The sequence below is a fragment of the Pleurodeles waltl genome, chromosome 4_2 (genome assembly GCF_031143425.1).
Source record: "Pleurodeles waltl isolate 20211129_DDA chromosome 4_2, aPleWal1.hap1.20221129, whole genome shotgun sequence".
In the NCBI taxonomy this organism is placed as follows: domain Eukaryota; kingdom Metazoa; phylum Chordata; class Amphibia; order Caudata; family Salamandridae; genus Pleurodeles; species Pleurodeles waltl.
In genome coordinates, this window is record NC_090443.1 from 253,973,574 (window position 1) to 253,995,008 (window position 21,435).

Consider the following 21,435-nt stretch of genomic DNA (forward strand, 5'->3'; position numbering starts at 1 on the left):
TTTACATTTTTAACCCTTTTCAGGGGTATTTTTCACTGTTTTCCAATATTTTCTAATAAAAAAGTAGTCCTTTTTCTATTTTTCCCCTTTTCCACTGTTTACATGGTTTGATGTCTGTTTCTTCAGACGGTCTAGTGTCGCGGTCAAGATTGGATGGAAGCAGAGACCTCGGGTGGGTAAGTTTAATTAAAAAAGTTTTTAGAGTATGTCTATGGGTATATTTATTGCAGAGATAGCGATGGGAGGTAGTTCTAAGATAGGGAGTAGCTTTTGGAACTTATGATTGCTTGTAATGTTTATTTTTTATTCCTGTACAGGTTTTCTTTGATATGGTTTCGGTTTAAAAAAAATGTTTAGCAGTATTTGCATTTTTCAAACAATTGTACTGCTTTTAAAAAAAAAAATATATTGTGCTATTTTCAACCATAAAGCTATTCTTTTTGTACTTGACAGTTTTACGAATTGTACGTTTTTTTAAATATTTACCATATCCTAAAAACCTTCTTGCTTACTTAAGTTTTTAATAATATTGGCCCTCATTATGACCCTGGTGGATGGGGGAGAAGTGGCGGTAAAACCGCCAACAGGCCGGTGGAAAAGAAAATGGAATTATGACCATGGCGGTTAACGCCATGGTCATCCGCCACTGCTCCACTCCGACCGCCAGGGCGGTGACGACTGCTGGGCTGGAGACTTCGCTCTCCAGCCCAGCGGCCGTCACCAGACCGCCGGCGGTATCAGGACCCTGCATACCGCCATGGATTTCAGGTGGTTTGGAACCACCACGATATCCATGGCGATAGGCACTATCAGTGCCAGGGAATTCCTTCCCTGGCACTGATAGGGGTCTCCCCCACCCCCCCCGCCCCTACCCCTGAGTCCTCCCCCCAACCCCCCACCCCCCTGCCACCCCCCAAAGGTGGCAGGAGCCCCCTCCCCACCCCTCCCCAACCCTACCCCCAACATGCACAGACACACACCCCCACACGCACACATACACTGCAACACATACCCGCACACATACAAACAGACATGCACACAGACCGACCCGCACACATTTCCCATACACATAACACACACCCCGCATGCATATACGCACTGACACAACTCCTCTACATACTCACACGCACACCTCCATGCACGCACACCACACACAACACCCTCCACCCCCCTCCCCTAGCGGACGATCAACTTACCTTGTCTGTTGATCCTCCGGGAGGGGACGGGATCCATGGGGGCTGCTCCGCCGCCAGCTCCCCATCACCAGAACACTACCACACTGAATCATGGAACGTGATTCGGTGGGCGGTGTTCTGATGACGGGGCGGTGGAGCAGCCTCCACTTCCCCGCTGACCGCCAGTATCGCTGCTGGCGGCTCTCCGTCCGAAAAAGGACAGAGGGCTGCCAGCAGTCATAATACATCGAGTGGAAAACCACCTGCAGCGGCGGTCTTCAGCACGGCAGTACCTCAGCGGTATTTGAAAAAGACCGCCGAGGTCGAAATGAGAGCCATTGTGTTTTATTTCATTTTTTTATGTCTTTTTACACTTTTGTTTTAATATTGTGGTTTTAGCCATTACGTAAATCATGTTTTTTTCTTTTTTAAGGGTAACAACGTTCATTTGGCTTAAATAATATTGGGCATTTAAAAACATTTGTAGTTTGGTAAAATGTTTTACTTTTTTTTGCAATTTTCTTTTTCTCATAAAAGGTTTTTTTTCTACATCTATTTTTTATGACCAATTTTAATTACTTTCAGGATGAATAATTTTTTACAAATATTTTGCAATGTAAAATGCTTCTTTTACATCAATATGGAATATATAGAACTCTATAGCGACAGACATCATCCAAATTTCACTATTCTCTAGGATAAGTAAGTTGCGGGTTGTGCTAAATATTAAAATTCTCTTATGAGGGTTTTAATTGTCATGCAAGATAAAAGTTTTATTTGAGAAGGTAAGTTTTAGTTCTGGGGGATGTTAATATCTTCATAGGATTGTGGTGTTACATGTTGGGGATTACTTACCAGTTTTTCATGTTGAAACATTCGTCTAAGATTCAGTATTGAAGGCATGCTACCTGCAACCTGTACGGGAATACTTTGCAAACTTCCCTCAGTATCTGCCTGTACACTTTCTGTCACTTCTATTTCCATTGCAGAGGCAGAGTGGTGATGCTCTGTTGTCCTAACCACGGTATCTTCCTGAGTAACAGCTCTGCCTCTGCAATGCGAAGAGAAGTATTGCACACACTTCCAATGGCTCCTGAGTTCAACAACTCTATCTTTGTAATAAAGATATCCTTCATACTTCAGAAGTTGGTGTCCTGTGCATGAGGGGACATAGTTTGCTTCACGCTGTGGCACCATTCTTTCAACATCTGTAATGAATACAAAAAGAAAATTCTTAAATATAGGTAGAGTTTGAATTGTAATTTTCTGGTGGAGTTGGATTGTAAATTTGCCTATTAGTCACTGTCCAGCACATGCCCTATGTAAGTACCCGATTGACTTGGATTAGTAATTTTGTCCCCACTAACTCTACAGCACCTGCCCTGAGATAAGTACCCGGTGTAGTTAGAATAGTAATTTTATCCCTAATCACTGTCTAGTACCTGCTCTGAGGTAATTACCCAGCGGAGTTCGAACAGTAATTTTGCACCCCAGTCACTGTCCAGTACGTGTCCTAAGGTAAGTACTCACTGTAGTTACAATAGTAATTTTGCCTCTACTAACTGTGCTGCATTAATGGCAAACTCACTGATACTGAGTGGGGGTCATTTGTCGAAAATTTTAATGTCTGCATGTTTCGGGAAACTTGGGCAACACATTGTACGTACAGACAGGGGTTTAGCTCTTTTTTTAAACCTGCTAAGCCATCCTTAGCAGGTAGGGCAGCAGGGGGTTTAATTACTTGGGTAAAATCTACAGAGGTGGGAGGAATAAAGGAGATATATGTGGATTCTTACGATATTTTGGCTGATGCCGTCCATCCAGTCTCAGGCTCTCCTATTCTTTGTATAAATATCTACAGTAGGCCGGACCTTCTAACCATCGCTCAACTACTATTGAGCTATTGAATACCTTAATCCCTGACCTCCGCCTTAAATACCACATTATAATAGCAGGAGATTTTAATGTCCAACTTGAACTTAACGCAGACCACATAGAGGTTATGCAGCTTGAAGATAGTGTATGGAACATCCCTTCTCTTCTTATTCCTCATTCCATTCAGCAAAATCCATACAAATTGTGTGTCAGGGCTGGCTTCACAGATAATAGACCTTATGATATCCCATGGCCTCCGTTTTGGTAATGGCCGCTTTCCAGCGGACACACCTGCCAGACCAACTTGTTTCAGGGGCCTATATAGTAATAAGCTGGACTACATTTTCTTTGATTTAAGAGCTTGGCACTGCATACTAGACGTGGAAGTGGGCAACCCCCACACTAGCGATCATGCCCCTCTCCAGATCAGGTACAAGAGATCTCTTTTAGCAGGAGCTGTATTTCCTCCTGATTTTTCCACTGCTATGGAGTTGTCTAGCAATAGACGTACGATAAGATGGGACTCCTTTGAGCAATCAAATAAGCTTCGAGAAAAATTGTGTGCTTTAACTTCTTCCCACCAGCTATTTGATGACAGCTTTACTTTTGCTCCAACCAAAGTATTGTCTCTCCATCTGGACCTCTTTGTTACTCTGAAAGAGTTGTTTACTAAATGTCCTAGGCCACCGACTAACACCCGTACCCAACCTCACTCTAAATGGTTTAACAAGAGGTGCAGGGAGGCTAAAAATACTTTGGTCAATGTGTTAAGGACAAAGGATAGACTAGGTACTATTAATGCTAGACGTCATTATGCCTCTACATGCAACAAAAGCAAACTTGAGTATGAAGAGGGGCTTTGGAACAATCTACTTGAGGCAGCTATGGTCCACGACTCAAAACGGTTCTGGTTTCTGGTTTCTTGCAGCGATCAGAACCGAGCACCCTATCTGGAGTCTCATATTACTCCTGATGCCTGGCTCTTTCATTTCAAGGAACTGTATGGCCCCCCACCGGCCAGTGATGTAGCAAGTCTGGGAGAGTTGACAACTTTGGGTGAGTCTACCCCCTCTTTGCCTCCCTTCACATTGAATGAAACTGTGCTGGCCATTATTGCCCAGAAAGCAGCAAAGGCCCCAGGGTCAGATGGGATTCCCTCTGACATGTTTAAAGCGGACCAGAACATCTGGAGTCCATACATTAACAGGCTTTCCAACGCCATTTTGATTACCAGAATTTACCCTGAATCATGGAAAGAGGCAATTATTGTGCCCATATACAAGAAAGGAGAGAGGAATTCCCCGGGAAATTATAGACCCATCAGCCTTCTCGACAATCTTCAAAAAATATTTTGTCACCAATTGTTGAGCAGGCTGAGTAAATGGATGGTAGAAAACCAAATCCTAAATCACCTCCAAGCGGGTTTCAGGGAAAAAATCAGTACAATAGATCAGATATTCCGTTTTATCTCCATCAAATGGAAAGTTGTTGATGTAGACTTAGGTCATCTATGTGTAGCATTTGTTGACCTAAAATCAGCCTTTGATTTAGTACCCCGCTACAAACTGTGGGAGGTCTTGTCTAAAACAGGAGTTCCTTGCTCTATTCTAAATATTATCAGAGATCTCTATACTGGTAATCATGGAAGAATCAGATGGGGCCGTCGAGGTGAATTAACTGAAAAATTTCCCACCGCTCGCGGCGTAAGACAAGGCTGTGTGCTTGCCCCTACCTTATTTCTCCTTTTCATAAATGCATGTATTCCTTATCTTATGGAGGCTTCCAATGATGCCCCCAAATTAGGAGGTCAGAAGATCCCCTGCCTCCTATTTGCCGATGACACCTTGCTGATATCCCAAACAGCCACAGGTTTTTCAACCCTGCTCTCGAGGTTCATAGATTTCTGTAACGACCATGGCCTTGAAATTAATCGACTAAAAACCAAGTGTATGGTGTTTGGGGATAAAAAAGGCAGGATGCAATGACCTATCTATTTAGAGGGTGCCACGCTGGAAAGAGTTAGCGATTTTGACTACCTAGGCTTGAAATTAGAAGACTCGCATAAGTGGCACTGTCATGTCCAGAAGGCCACCCTCCGACTGAAACAACAGGCGAGTGGCATTGTAAGATTCGCAGCTAGATCTCCTAGCTTTGCCATGACGCCCGCCGTCGAAATTTATAAATCACAAGCAAGAGGCGGGGGGCATTTATGGAGCCGAACTGTGGGGCCACTGTAGTTTAGACAATCTGAAAAAGGTGGAAAACTCCTTCTTAAGGTCGTTGCTAAGAGTTCCTTCCAGCACCCCAATGCTCCCAATTCGAATGGATTTAAACCTGCCCCCCATCAGCCAGATCGCTGCACTTAGGCCCTTGTTATATTGGATTTGTCTATGGTCACTAGACTCCCTTGCTCCCTATAGATGTGGGCTAGTCAATTTGATGGCCAACAACACCAGTCCAAAAATCAAGTGGTGTGTATACATAGAACGGACCTTCTCACTACTTGGTTTGGGGTCTTACTGGAAGGACCCGCTATCTATCCCAAGAAATGCAACACAGACATTAAAGGACGCATTTTGGCTCTATGTCCAACTTTCACAATTGTCTGCTGTCTCGCCATCTTCCATGACGGGCAACTTCCTACAATTCAAATGCCACTATGAATCTGTGCAATATATGGACATAGTTTCTTTCCCACATGCGCGTGCATTGTGTATTAGATTCAGGAGAGGCTCTCTTCCTCTGCGTACCCTTACATATAAATGGTCTAACACTAGTTGCACTTCTAAGATGTGCCTGATGGGCTGCACCAGAGAAGAATCTATAGCCCACATCCTTTTCCAATGCCCCGCATACCACAAACAGAGAGTCCGTTGGATTATTCCTTTATGTAGGAAAATGGGTTTTAAAAACTGTTCACTGGCTCTGAGAATTTTTAAATCTGACTCATCTGTTTTAGTGGCTTGCTGCCTGTCAAAATATCTAGATTCCATCTGGCATAATAGACTGAATACGCTCAAAAAAATAGAGGAAAAGCTAACAATGGATGCGGGGAGCGGTCATTGATGAACCCATTTTTGTATGTACTTATTACTTTACATTGACTAGATGTATTTCTTTCTTCTTTTTTATGCTTAGATATTTTTATATTTTTAAACAGAAATGTCTTATTTTATGTGATATGTTTGGCTAGGTTTGTATTTGACTTTTAATACCCACTATGCATTTTTATACAATTCTATAATATGGTATGAATTTCCAGTAGGAAAAATGTTTATGTCTAAAAAAAAATATGTAGCTCAATCTCTTATGTTCGAAAATCTTTTTCCTATAGCTTCTTGTTTTACTAAACCACGAAACTGTTAATTGTTGTGAGAAGGTAGCCTCTTTCTAGCCTTGTTACCCCCACTTTTGGCCTGTTTGTGAGTGTATGTCAGGGTGTTTGTCACTGTTTTCACTGTCTCACTGGGATCCTGATAGCCAGGCCTCAGTGCTCATAGTGAAAACACCATGTTTTCAGTATGGTTGTTATGTGTTACTGGGATCCTGCTGGTCAGGACCCCAGTGCTCATAGGTTTGTGGCCTATATGTATGTGTCACTGGGACCCTGTCACACAGGGCCCCAGTGCTCATAGGTGTGCATGTATATGTTCCCTGTGTGGTGCCTAACTGTCTCACTGAGGCTCTGCTAACCAGAACCTCAGTGGTTATGCTCTCTCATTACTTTCAAATTGTCACTAACAGGCTAGTGACCAATTTTACCAATTTACATTGGCTTACTGGAACACCCTTATAATTCCCTAGTATATGGTACTGAGGTACCCAGGGTATTGGGGTTCCAGGAGATCCCTATGGGCTGCAGCATTTCTTTTGCCACCCATAGGGAGCTCTGACAATTCTTACACAGGCCTGCCACTGCAGCCTGAGTGAAATAACGTCCACGTTATTTCACAGCCATTTTACACTGCACTTAAGTAACTTATAAGTCACCTATATGTCTAACCTTTACCTGGTAAAGGTTAGGTGCAAAGTTACTTAGTGTGAGGGCACCCTGGCACTAGCCAAGGTGCCCCACATTGTTCAGAGCCAATTCACTGAACTTTGTGAGTGCGGGGACACCATTACACGCGTGCACTACATATAGGTCACTACCTATATGTAGCTTCACCATGGTAACTCCGAATATGGCCATGTAACATGTCTATGATCATGGAATTGACCCCTCTATGCCATCCTGGCATTGTTGGTACAATTCCATGATCCCAGTGGTCTGTAGCACAGACCCTGGTACTGCCAGACTGCCCTTCCTGGGGTTTCACTGCAGCTGCTGCTGCTGCCAACCCCTCAGACAGGCAGCTGCCCTCCTGGGGTCCAGCCAGGCCTGGCCCAGGATGGCAGAACAAAGAACTTCCTCTGAGAGAGGGTGTGACACCCTCTCCCTTTGGAAAATGGTGTGAAGGCAGGGGAGGAGTAGCCTCCCCCAGCCTCTGGAAATGCTTTGTTGGGCACAGAGGTGCCCAATTCTGCATAAGCCAGTCTACACCGGTTCAGGGACCCCTTAGCCCCTGCTCTGGCGCGAAACTGGACAAAGGAAAGGGGAGTGACCACTCCCCTGACCTGCACCTCCCCTGGGAGGTGTCCAGAGCTCCTCCAGTGTGCTCCAGACCTCTGCCATCTTGGAAACAGAGGTGCTGCTGGCACACTGGACTGCTCTGAGTGGCCAGTGCCACCAGGTGACGTCAGAGACTCCTTGTGATAGGCTCCTTCAGGTGTTAGTAGCCTTTCCTCTCTCCTAGGTAGCCAAACCCTCTTTTCTGGCTATTTAGGGTCTCTGTCTCTGGGGAAACTTTAGATAACGAATGCATGAGCTCAGCCGAGTTCCTCTGCATCTCCCTCTTCACCTTCTGATAAGGAATCGACCGCTGACCGCGCTGGAAGCCTGCAAACCTGCAACATAGTAGCAAAGACGACTACTGCAACTCTGTAACGCTGATCCTGCCGCCTTCTCGACTGTTTTCCTGCTTGTGCATGCTGTGGGGGTAGTCTGCCTCCTCTCTGCACCAGAAGCTCCGAAGAAATCTCCCGTGGGTCGACGGAATCTTCCCCCTGCAACCACAGGCACCAAAAAGCTGCATCTCCGGTCCCTTGGGTCCCCTCTCAGCACGACGAGCGAGGTCCCTCGAATCCAGCGACACCGTCCAAGTGACCCCCACAGTCCAGTGACTCTTCAGCCCAAGTTTGGTGGAGGTAAGTCCTTGCCTCACCTCGCTGGGCTGCATTGCTGGGAACCGCGACTTTGCAAGCTTCTCCGGCCCCTGTGCACTTCCGGCGGAAATCCTGTGTGCACAGCCAAGCCTGGGTCCACGGCACTCTAACCTGCATTGCACGACTTTCTAAGTTGGTCTCCGGCGACGTGGGACTCCTTTGTGCAACTTCGGCGAGCACCGTTTCACGCATCCTCGTAGTGCCTGTTTCTGGCACTTCTCCGGGTGCTACCTGCTTCAGTGAGGGCTCCTTGTCTTGCTCGACGTCCCCTCTCTCTGCAGGTCCAATTTGCGACCTCCTGGTCCCTCCTGGGCCCCAGCAGCGTCCAAAAAACGCCAAACGCACGATTTGCGTGTAGCAAGGCTTGTTGGCGTCCATCCGGCGGGAAAACACTTCTGCACGACTCTCCAAGGCGTGGGGGATCCATCCTCCAAAGGGGAAGTCTCTAGCCCTTGTCGTTCCTGCAGTATTCACAGTTCTTCAGCCTAGTAAGAGCTTCTTTGCACCAACCGCTGGCATTTCTTGGGCATCTGCCCATCTCCGAGCTGCTTGTGACTTTTGGACTTGGTCCCCTTGTTCCACAGGTACCTTCAGACAGGAATCCATCGTTGTTGCATTGCTGATTTGTGTTTTCCTTGCATTCTCCCTCTAACACGACTATTTTGTCCTTAGGGGAACTTTGGTGCACTTTGCACTCACTTTTCAGGGTCTTGGGGAGGGTTATTTTTCTAACTCTCACTATTTTCTAATAGTCCCAGCGACCCTCTACAAGGTCACATAGGTTTGGGGTCCATTCGTGGTTCGCATTCCACTTCTGGAGTATATGGTTTGTGTTGCCCCTATCCCTATGTTTCCCCATTGCATCCTATTGTAACTATACATTGTTTGCACTGTTTTCTAAGACTATACTGCATATTTTTGCTATTGTGTATATATATCTTGTGTATATTTCCTATCCTCTTACTGAGGGTACACTCTAAGATACTTTGGCATATTGTCATAAAAATAAAGTACCTTTATTTTTAGTATAACTGTGTATTGTGTTTTCTTATGATATTGTGCATATGACACTAAGTGGTACTGTAGTAGCTTCACACGTCTCCTAGTTCAGCCTGAGCTGCTTTGCTAAGCTACCATTACCTATCAGCCTAAGCTGCTAGACACCCTATACACTAATAAGGGATAACTGGGCCTGGTGCAAGGTGCAAGTACCCCTTGGTACTCACTACAAGCCAGTCCAGCCTCCTACAATTGTGATGTGCTTTTATGGTATTTACTTTTACCGAAATAAAGCTAATGAATGATGAACTGTCCTGCACCTTCCCTAAGGTAACTACACAGTGGACTTGAAATAGTAAATTTGCCTCTTACTCACTGTCCAGCACCTGCTCTGTGGTACGTTCCTGGTGGAGTTAGAATAGTAATTTTGCCCCCAATCACTGTCCAGCACCTGCCCTGAGGTAAGAACCCAGCGGAGTTGGAATAGTAATTTTGCCCGTAGTCACTGTCCAGCACCTGCCCTGAGGTAAGAACCCAGTGGAGTTAGAATAGTAATTTTGCCTTTAATCACTGTCCAGCACCTACCCTGACGTAAGTACCCAGTGGAGTTGGAATAGTAATTTTGCCCGTAGTCACTGTCCAGCACCTGCCCTGAGGTAAGAACCCAGTGGAGTTAGAATAGTAATTTTGCCTCTAATCACTGTCTGGCACCTGTCCTGAGGTAAGTACTCGGTGGAGTTGGAATACTTATTTTGCCCCTACTCCTAGTCAATGGAGTTGGAATAGTAAATTTGCTCCTTACTCACTGTCTACCACCTGCCTTGAGGAAAGTACCAGGTGGAGTTAGAATAGTAATTTTGCGCTCAGTCACTATTTAGTACCTGCTCTGATCTAAGTATCTGGTGGAGTTTTAATAGTAAACTTGTCCCCCACTCACTGGCAAGCTACTGTCCAGAGGTACATATGTAGTGCAATTAGAACAATAATTTTGCCACATGATCACTCTGCAGTAGTTGTGTTCAGCTATGTATACATTAGAGTTGCCATTGAAAATGTTCTTTTTCAGATTATACTTACTTTATTTTTGTTTTTGTTTACAAGGACCCATTGGAGTTAGAATACTATTTTTCTTTCCTGTTTACTGTTCTACACCTGCCCCTGTGGTAAGCATCCAGTTGAGTTACTTGGTAATTTTGTTACCTGTTTACGGTCCGGCCTCTACTGTGTGATAAGTACCTAGCGGGGTTAGAACAGTAATTTTGGTTCTTGGTTACTGTCCTGCACCTGCCCTGAGGTAAGTACTCAGTGGTGTTACACCAGTATATTTGTCCCATGGTCACTGTTTTGCACCTGCTCTGAGTTAAGTACTCAGCTGAGTTAGATTTGTCATTTTCCCTCATGGTTGTTATCCTGCACCTGCCCTGAGGTAAGTATGCAGTGGAGCTAGAATTGTAATTTTTCCTCTGGAAACTGTGCAGCACCGGTCCTGAGGTAAGTACACAGCGGAGTCGAAATAGTACACATTTTCCCTGCTCCCTCTCCAGCACCAGTTCAGTGGTAAGTACCTAGTGGAGTTAAAATCGGTATTTTGCCATCTCACTACTGTCCAGCACTTGCCCTCACATAAGTACCTAGTAGAGTCAGAATACTAAGGGGCATATTTATACTCCGTCTACTTTTTGACGCACATTCGGCGCAAACCTTGCCCCCATATTTAAACTTTGATGCCCGAGCCCGCGGACATCAAAATCCCGCCGTGTGCATAATTTTCTGGATGCAGGAAACCGCCTTGCATTAATCATATGCAAGGTAGGCGTTCCCGTCTAAAAAATGACTTAAACGCCCGTGCGTCGTATTTATGCTAACGGGCAAAAATCCCGCACGGCCGGGAGGCAGTGTCGGAAAATGACGCACAGCCCGATTTGAATAAAAAATTAACGCCTGGGTCAGGGCAGGTGTTAAAATGGGGAAAACACACCTGTATTTAATCAGAACACACAGAAGCAACAGCAGAGCAGCAAAAGGGAGACATGGAGGTGCTTCTCATCCAGTGTGCACGCAGAAACAGAGCACAGCAACAACAACAGCAGCTACCACAACACCAGCACGGACCCCAAAGGCAACGCAGAAGGCAGGAGAGGATATTCGGCACCAGGACAACCCTCCATGGCCTCAGGGAACATGACATCATCCAGAGGTACAGGTTGAACTGGCAAGCCATTCAGCAGCTGCTGCGCATCATTGAGCCACAGTTGGCACCCAGCTTGCTGACACCCCGCACCATCCCAACAGAAACCAAGCTGCTAGCTGTACTACACATGTTGGCAAGTGGCTCCTTTCAAACCACTGGCGCCCTGGTTGCTGGGATATCACAGCCATCATTCTCCGCCTTCCTGGCCAAGGTACTGGATGTCATCATCAGACTCACACCCCGCCACATCTGCTTCCCAAACACACAGCAGAAGCAGCAGGAGACAAAACAGGGGTTTTACCTCATTAATGGATTCCCCACGTCCTTGGTGCCATTGACTGCACACATGTACACCTTGTGCCACCTGCTGCAACTGAACACCTATACCACAACAGGAAGCACACTCATTCCATCAATGTGCAGGCCATTGTGGATCACCAAGGATTGATCACCAATATCGTAGCTAAGTATCCTGGGAGTGTCCATGACTCAGTCATCTTCCGACACTGTCCCATCAATCAACACTTCCAGGATGGACGATATGGCAATGGACTACTTGTTGGTAAGTACAGAAACCTACTTATATACACACTGCACAGCAACCCTCTAGGACAAACAACACATACACGACAACAGCAACATGTGAACAGGAACACACTGAGGTCGTGACACCGCTAGGCATGTTTGATATGTCTGCAGTGAACATGTCACACATCTGAAATTAGTGCACAGTCTAATGTCAAGACGTCAATGATCACAACGTATGGAGAGGTTTGGCTAATTGTCACCTTGCAAAACGTAAGCGTCTCACTGATGTTTAAATTAATCCATTGCATATGTCTAAAAGTATGAGATATACAGGGTACATAGATGCTAACGTGGTACCACCACTGTCAAATTGAATTTGTGTATGGAACTATCATCTCACCCCAGGTGAAGACACAGGAACACCTGTATCACAAGTCACATTGCTAGGGAGTGCACACTGTACTGCAAATCCCAAAACATACTGCTGACAACCGGTCAGCAGGCAAACACTTGTTCAGCCAAGGAAACAACCCAATGCAGATGGTACATCCTAGAAGCCTAGGAATCAACACAATAACACAAAAGAGTCACAGACAACACAAGACAACTACTGCCGTGCAAGGTGATAATTATGGGGCAAGCTACATCAACATGATCTCAATAATTTTCTCTTTCAGCTGATCAGGGGTATGGGATCCAGCCATGGATTATGACACCATCTGGCAACCCAAGCACTGCAGCAGAGCGTGCCTACAATGAGGCGCATAGGAGGACACGCACAATAGTCAAGAGGACCTTTGGCATCCTCAAGTCGAGATTTAGGTGCCTTGACATCACTGGTGGCAGCCTCCTATACTCACCAGAAATGGTCTGCAAGATCATTTTAACATGTGTCATCCTGCACAACATTTGTGTATGAAGGAACATTCCACTATTAGAACCAGAGCCACAAATGCCTGAAGAGGAGGAAGAGGAGGATGCTGGCCTGCAACATGAGGGGGACTAACAAAACACAGCTGCTGGATTGCGTAGGTGCCAACATATTGTGAACAATTTCTTTTGAAACAACTCACCAACACGACTTTATCAACATATGTAAATAAACACCTATAATAATCACCATATCATGGTCTGGGTAATCATTTTTGCTCACCTTTATCTCTAAGTATCCGAATAAGAGTGTAGCCTCATGGAGCATTGCTGACATACCGATCAGGACACAGAAATTTCCAAAGCAATTGTGATGCGTATTATACAACAGTCACATTCACAAACACTGTAAATGACATATATCCTGTACATGTCACTTTTGAAGGCCAGTAGCAGAGGACCACACCTATTTCACACATACATGTTGGCAACATATGGCACACAAGTAAGACATCATCAGTCAAGAAGGGAAAAAAAGCCTCTTTCATGAAGCAGTGAATGTGCTATTGCATTGGTAACAGGAATGTATGACCAGTCCCTTGACAGCAGTAAGTCGTACAGCACCTATCTTTGCAGTGAATAGAGTTCCATAGAAGCAGAACATAGACAGCACAAGTGCCACACCTATGACAAGCATTGCACACATGACATTCCATGTACATGTCAGCGCATGTCCTAAGTCCTGACACATCCATGCTCCTGGTCTCAGCCCACCTGTCTTAAGAGGTCCCTGGAATGGTAATATGTGTACTCAGATATTCCCTCCTCTACACACACACAGACTAACAATAGTAATCCAGTGTGCTTCATCCTTTCGTATGGTATGCCATAGTCATAGTACATCTGTCTGCATGGACGCCAGGTTAAATAATGCACTGGCTTGTAGTCTCTAAGCCCTGTTCTCACCTGTAATTTACTTCCCATGTGAAAGGTATTGTTGGCCATTTGAACTCAAATCTCACCTACAGGACTTGTGAGAAACTGATGCAGCACATACCTGTGAGCACCTCGATGCAGACCACCCATTTGAACATGCACTGCCTTTGCAGATGCTTGGAACAGCATAGAAGCTGCCATTTTGTCGATTACACTGTTATGCATTGCTAGAAAAATAAGCTGTGCAACACAGCCCTTGGGTTTATGTGTCACCTTCCCAAACACAGGACAAACACAGTTTTCCATGTCAACTGTCTTGTTCTTCCTCCGACCAGTCTTAGTCAGACCACTGAGTATGTACCTTGTGAAATTGCTGGATCCTGATTGACCCGGCATCCTGTTAGCCTGACTGGCACCTGTCTGTGCGTTACCCTAAAGGTTTCTTGTGGCTAAATATGTATCATACTTGCTTTCCCAACCCTCACATTCCTCCGGGGGTATTTTGTCAGGTGGTTCATCAATGCATAGTCAAATAAGTTACTTAGCATAATCTGCTTATTTATCGTACCATAATTGGGAAATTGTCTCCAAATACCCAAATCATGGCCTATCCCTTGTCTGGGTCTCATGTATGCATGAGCGATAAAGTGTGACAGTGTACCATGGCTGTATGCGGGGATTGGGTATGTTGCCTCCAGCAGAACTAGCAACGTCAGATAATGTGCATGAAAAGTCCACACATGTTAGGACCCTGACAGTTCACATGCTGAATCACATTGCTCACAAAATATTGATGGGCTGTGTGTGCTGAATAGCTGCAGGATTAATCAACACAGAGGCTATGATGTTGCCAGATGCAGTGGGAAGTTTACGGGCCAACCTGTGTACAAATGTTGTAATGACACCTGCCGGAACATGACTCCTGAGATATGATCTCACTCAGCACACCAAGGTTGCCCTGTTGACAGTCTCATAACACGTCTGCAGTGACAGGGTGGGACCATCCCCATGTAGGTTCTTATGTCCTCATTGGTTTTACTTCCATTGATCCCTGAAGGATACTCAGTAGATACAGGAATAGCCGCCACTGACCCATGATGAGACCTGGACGTAACTAAGACAACATAGACCCCTAAAAATATACAGGATCAACATTGGACCACACACATGAACCACACACCTCTGTGCAATTGATCACTGGAAATACGTGGCCACGTGCTGCTTCGTCTGCTGGTCCATCACTGCCACAGGAGAGTTGTGGCTCAGTCATATGACCACAACTGTGGCGTGATATTACATTTGTGGTTCACCTTTGGCTTTCCATGTCAATGCCATGGTACCCACTTAGTCTGTACATGACTGACTCACGGTGGGTTCACCAACAAGTGTCTAGGAAGCAGTATCCATATTTCTAGGACATGTGATGGGCAAGTTTTGGACCATTGACATGAACAAGCGTCTGCCATCTATCCGGTGCATGCTTTGTCATTTGTGGTGTTTACGTTACCCAAAAACTAGGAAGTGCACACAACAGTTGTTGCTACATGTATGACTAACACATGTCCTCTCTCATTTCCACACTGACTTGCATCTGAGGGTTGGACACATTGACTTCACATTCATACAAGCATATTTGCAATGATGCATCTTGTGATGCACACACAGTGGGTCAACATCTACATAAGTAGCCAATGCACACACATTGAGCCATAGGCATTGAGGTATAGTACTTATGTGCGTCACCTTGCTGTCCTCTCCTGACGCCAAAAATGCCCAATTTGTGCAATACATATATGTAGGCCACATGTTTGGCCATCTAGTGCGTCAGTCAAGAGTGAAAATCCTGTAAATGAAGTAGCGGATGATGGTCCGCAGTAGTATGATGTCTCACATGTGCCCATACACCGTCATGACCAAAGTGGGTGCAATTAGCCTATCTCACTTTTGTCACAAATCTAATATAACATTAAAATGGTAAAATGCCCCAAACCCAGTTAATGACATGAAATTTTGACACATACGCGTCAAAAAATGACGCTTATGCCCGAAAAACAACGCATAATGCCCTGAAAAAACCATTGCCCATGAGCTGTATCTTCCACCTTGTACCTCAGAAAATTGGTTAAGTGTAAAACTATTTCCAAACATATGGATGCAGGCTCAGTTCTACTCCTGTGCGTCGAAAAAAATGCTGTGCAGACTGTATGCGTCAATTTGTTTTGACGCATGACAATATAAAAGGCCGCCATTGTAGGCAGGCAGTCAGTGATGTAATAGGATATCCTGTTTACAGATTATGTAAAGTGGGTGTACTTTCACTTTCACTTTGCAGTCTGTGATACTTCCTGACTGTGTGGCTGTGTTGAGAGTTTTGTCTGGTCAAATTGTGCTTTTGTCTCCTGTGTGGTCTATTTATTGTCTTTTTGTGAATAAAAACTTGTTGTTGTATCCTGTTTTTTTGTGTACAATTGTGTTGTAAAGTATTGTCTTTGTTTTGTTGGGAGCCTGTTGTGGGTAGTGTTAGTTTGGGTCTAGTTGGGCAGTGTTAGTTGTTTAATTTAATTTTTTTCTATTCTACTTTCCCCCTATTCTCCTTTGTTCCCCTTTATCCCCTATTTATCTTTTGCTGCTAAGATGCTGGGTAGGCCTTGTCTTGGCAAGATGGGTGAGGAGGAGCTGGGTGGTTTTATATAGCTGGTGTGCCATTTCCTACCCCTTATGATTGAGGCAGGTGGGCGGGTGATACGGGGGTATCACACTGAGGCACGGAGGCTCCGGTGGGCAAAGGTCTTGCATCGCCTGCAACGCATTTATCGGACACCAAGGAATGACCACCAGCTGAAGCACCGCTCGGCTGACCTTATCTCCAGGGAGCAAGATCTGCTGGACCACCTGGGGATTGTGATTGGTGGCCCTGTTGGTGAGTACAAATTATGTAAATGTGCACGATTAAATGCTCTGTAGTGACGTCAGATGATTTGTACAATATCTGCCGGCAATGTTGTTGAGTATGTGGAATGATTCTGAAACATACAGAGTCATATATCTACTTTGTTAAGGACCACAATTTCTAGCTGTTAGGAGGCAAGAGCTCTGCAAACTTACTGAATACTTTTGCATTATGTAAGTTAGTGCCGCCTTTGTGTCAAACAGCAACACAAATCAGGAGCCAATTATGTATAGATATAGGTCACATTTGCCTGTGAGGTATAGAAATTTCCAAATCATTACCAACATTTGTTGATGCAACAGCTAGACTGACTTTTGAAACACTACATGAGGCAGAAAATTAGTGCAGGCTTCACGTCAATTGATGATAGCAATGTGGCCCAAACATATATCTCATGTGTGTCTGGTGAGTGTGTAAGGAAACTGATCACAGAAATTCCAAAAATCTTATGGATTATTGTGCCCCTCCTTCATTTCGGATACATGTCAGATCTGGATTTGGACACATAGGGAACAAGTTCTAGATGCGCTCAACTAACATCTTAGACTGGTATTTGGAGTTTGTTGTTCAACCTTTCGTCTAGGGATGGCTGGCCAAAGGTACGCACATGGGTTCATATCTCTATGGTTGGTGGGCCACATCAAATGAAGAAACTGTAACAACATGAGGGCTAACAACTGTCTCTGCCCCTCTGTACAATGTACCTGTGTGTCATAAATTTGTCATGGTCACAATGGCTGGTTGACTGGTAATGCAGTCCTCACGGAAAGTGGCTTTGGATGTCTCTCTTGGATACACATGATGAGACGAATACACTCCATTATTATGTCTGCTCACTAATGAAGGAGAATGTTTGCCACCACATGATAGTTAGGGCCACTGCATGTGTGCAGATATGTGTGTAACACTCACTGGAGACCCATGGTATATACATGTTAGCCGTGCTATATCGGATGCAGTATCATCATGTCTGAATGGCTTTACTTACTTATGTAATCTTACACATAGTATTTGTCTTTGGAATTGTTGTACAGTACACAGAAATTGAGCACATTTCTCCCTTCCATGACTTACAGGTGGACCGGCACCCTACACTGTTGGCGAGGTGGCTTGATTCGAGGACCCAGACAACTTCAGTAAGTGTTGATATGTCTGTTATGTGTTGTGTTTGCTGGTGATGTGTGATGGGCTCCTGTGTGTTGGACACATAGCAAGGTGTGATGCGCTGGCCAATCTTTTGTTTTGTTCCGTGAGTGGAATATCATTTTATCACCATCTTTGAGTTGGCCAATCCTTATCCTATTGTCTTATTTAGGGATTCTAGGTCAGTCCTGTAGGCTCAGCAATGTGAATAGGGATGAGTCATGTGGATAACACTTGTATCAGAAAGAGTCGCACTGGACCTAATTTGTGATTTAGTCAGCCAGTCAGACCCAAATTCTCCCAGAATGGGGCTGCAAAATGCTTACCCACAGACTTCTGCTTCCCAATTCACTAATGTACTGATTAAACTGTAGGTTGAACTTCCTAGCAGCATGTAGCTCCACATGTAGTGCTACGAGTATGTGGCACTTGAGTGCAATGTCCTAGGTGTGCATGCAACTCATGGCCAGGGGTGTTCTTGCATCTCTGTGTTTGTTGTAAGTCATGGCTTACTGTTAGTAAATGATGTGGACAAAGGTCTGCATTTCTAAACATGTGTGGCGCTGGCATTGGTCAAGGGTTTGCTGTCTCCTATTTGGAGATACTCCTTACCTGTGGTGTGTGTGTTGAGCCAAACACATGTCCAGCTTTCCTAAGCTTCCTGGGTGTCCTGGTTGTTTGAAATTGTTAGTTGTTAGTCCATCCCCCACCCTCAAACACAGGCATGGGTTTGTGAATAGTGTACCTAGGACTGATGATATAAGTTTGGTACACAGACATGTAAATCAGTGAATCTTTTGTCTGAACCTAGTATACACACTCATGTTTCGCACATGAGTACTATACTAGCAAGTCCATTTACAACTTGCAGATCATGTGGCCCTAGATTTCCATCCCGTACAATGACATTTGTAGCCCTGGCATTGGCGGAGGATGTGCAGCATGATTGTTAGCCGACAATTGGCAGAACATAGATGCTAAAATCATGGCTGTTGTTACCCATCTTGTAGGGTTTGGATGTGCTATGTGTGATAGAACCTTTGTAGGCTGGCTTGTCATGTACTTCCTCAGGGACAATCAATGATCTGTATGATGATATGAGATGTTACAAGTACAATTGATGTATTGTATGAATTACTTCTTGTGCCATTTCACACAATGCAGTTCCTAATGTTAGATTTTCTAATTGTCTTCACAGCTGCAAATATGACACCCATCCAGGTCAGGGAGTTTCAACAGCGGGCAATGAGGTATCAGCACATACTTCAAGTAGAGTCTGGGTACCAAAAAATGGCCCACAGATACCGGCACGAACGGGCCTCCTGAGCCTGGAGGGCATTTCCACAAGGCGGCCCTTCTTTGCTCACCACAGCCACCACCAGCACCACCACCACTACTACCCAGGTGGCACCACCAGCAGCTGGGTCCGTTGCAGCAACCACCTCAGCAAGGGCTCCAGGCCCAAGCACAACACCACCTGCAGGGCAGCCCACAGCCATGGACACTACACAGCCCCACACTTCCTCGGCTGGCACCCAGACCACCCCAGCTGCAGCCATTGACCCTAGGGCTTTTGGACACATACAGCATGAATTGGACCGTGTCCTGCGGAAAATGAGTTGACTGCGGCAGGAGGTGCGACATGTCAACCGGCGGGTGCGGTCAATCAAGAGGACCCTCCGGAGGGCCAACCTGTAGCAGTTTTGACGGACATGATTCCCTCCCCTCCCTCCTCTTTCCTGATTCTTATACTTTGTGGGTTTAGGGGGCTTAGTGTTAGGTTAGTATAGGATGTTAGTTTAGTTAGTGTTAGTGGGTGGGGGGTCCTGAATATTTCTACTGTTTCTTTTTGAGTGTGTGGGTGGGTGGGTGGGGGCAATGTTGGGGTTCTTGTGCATTTAAAAAACATTTATAAAAAAATAAAAAATAAAAATTAAAACAAAAAATAAAAAATAAAAAAATATATATATGTTTAGTATAGGATAGTATGTGTTTAGGTTAGTATCTGTTGTCCTCCATGTGTCCCGTCTCATAAGGGGGGTGGGGATTGATGTTTAGAACGTTTCTTTAAATGTGATAAGTAAGTTTAGCTTAGGTTAGTTAGGGACAGATGTGGATAATGAGTAGTTGTAATAGATTAGGGTAGGTTAGGCTTTTCCCTGAGGTCTCACTTCTGTTTTTACCGTTTGATAAATATGTAGTAAACCCTTTACAGTATGTGAGACATGCTTGTAGATCAGGGCCTTGGCATGAGTGTACAGTGTTTCTTTTGTATTACATTTTGTGTCCTATGCTGCTAACAAATCCAAACTGAGCTGTAACATTGGCAGCTACCCCAATGCTACCTTGCAAAGATTAGACCATTCATTGCAACCACCAATTACAGTTACTATGGATCCCAACATGTTTGTTTCATAATGTATGTTTTCAATGTCACATACAGTGCTTCCAGATTTATGATTGGGGACACTGTGTTATGTCTGACTACAGTCTGATGTCCAAGGAAACCCTTATAAGGTGAGTGGTAATAAGCTCTCTTGTACTACAGTGTACATAACTCACATAGATCATTTGTTACACTGTTCAGCATGATTACATATTTGGATGTAAACTCATACACCTCCATTCATACAGTTTAGTGACTGTTCAGTTATACTTGTGGGCAATGTTACATGTGTCAGTTTTGCATTGCAGCAACATTTTGAAGGCACTATTTCATGGTTTAGATATCCCTTGAGGAAGCATAATTCTGTCCAACACAGCATTATGGTGTATAGTTTCTCTTTTCCTCAGATATTACCCTCAGGAAGGGCAGAGTATGGTAGAATCCAGGCCACTGTGCATAGTTATCAGCCTACATTATTTCAGGACAGTTGTATTGACAAGTTATGTAATTTGACAGGAGGCAAAATTCTGTGGTCTACTGCACGGTTGATGTGTCACATTACACAGAGACAAAGTGGTTGTGTAAGTGCTATTTATTGAAAAGTGCTGTAGTGCTATATGTACATTGTCCATGATTGTGATACCATTATAGTGACATCTTCCATTGTGATCCTACACAAGTGCAGTGTCCTGTGTTTGGGAAGGTGACACATTTCATTGGACATGCTGGGGTGAAGTGTCAGACAGTGCAGAGGGACAGGATTTGCCAATGAGTTAGTGAGAGACAATCACAAGGCAGGCTGACAAGATAGACAGTGGTTTGCAGAACAGTGCTTGAGTACAGTTGTTGCAAGACTGGCATGTTACTGAGTGCAGGACCTTGGTAATAGGTGGCCATGTGGCAGGGACTAGTGCTTCCGGGTACTTTTACGTGTGAAGGTGATCTGTTCCGGGTCTTCATCTTCTGATGTGTGTGTTGCCTCCTCTGCCCTTGGTGGTGGTGGTTGTGAAGGGGCAACAAACACCTCAGTGTGTGTAGACGTGGAGTCAGACATCCCGGTAGCTGCTACCTTTGGGGGTCATAAGGGCAGTACTGCTGTAAGGAGGATCTGCTGGTT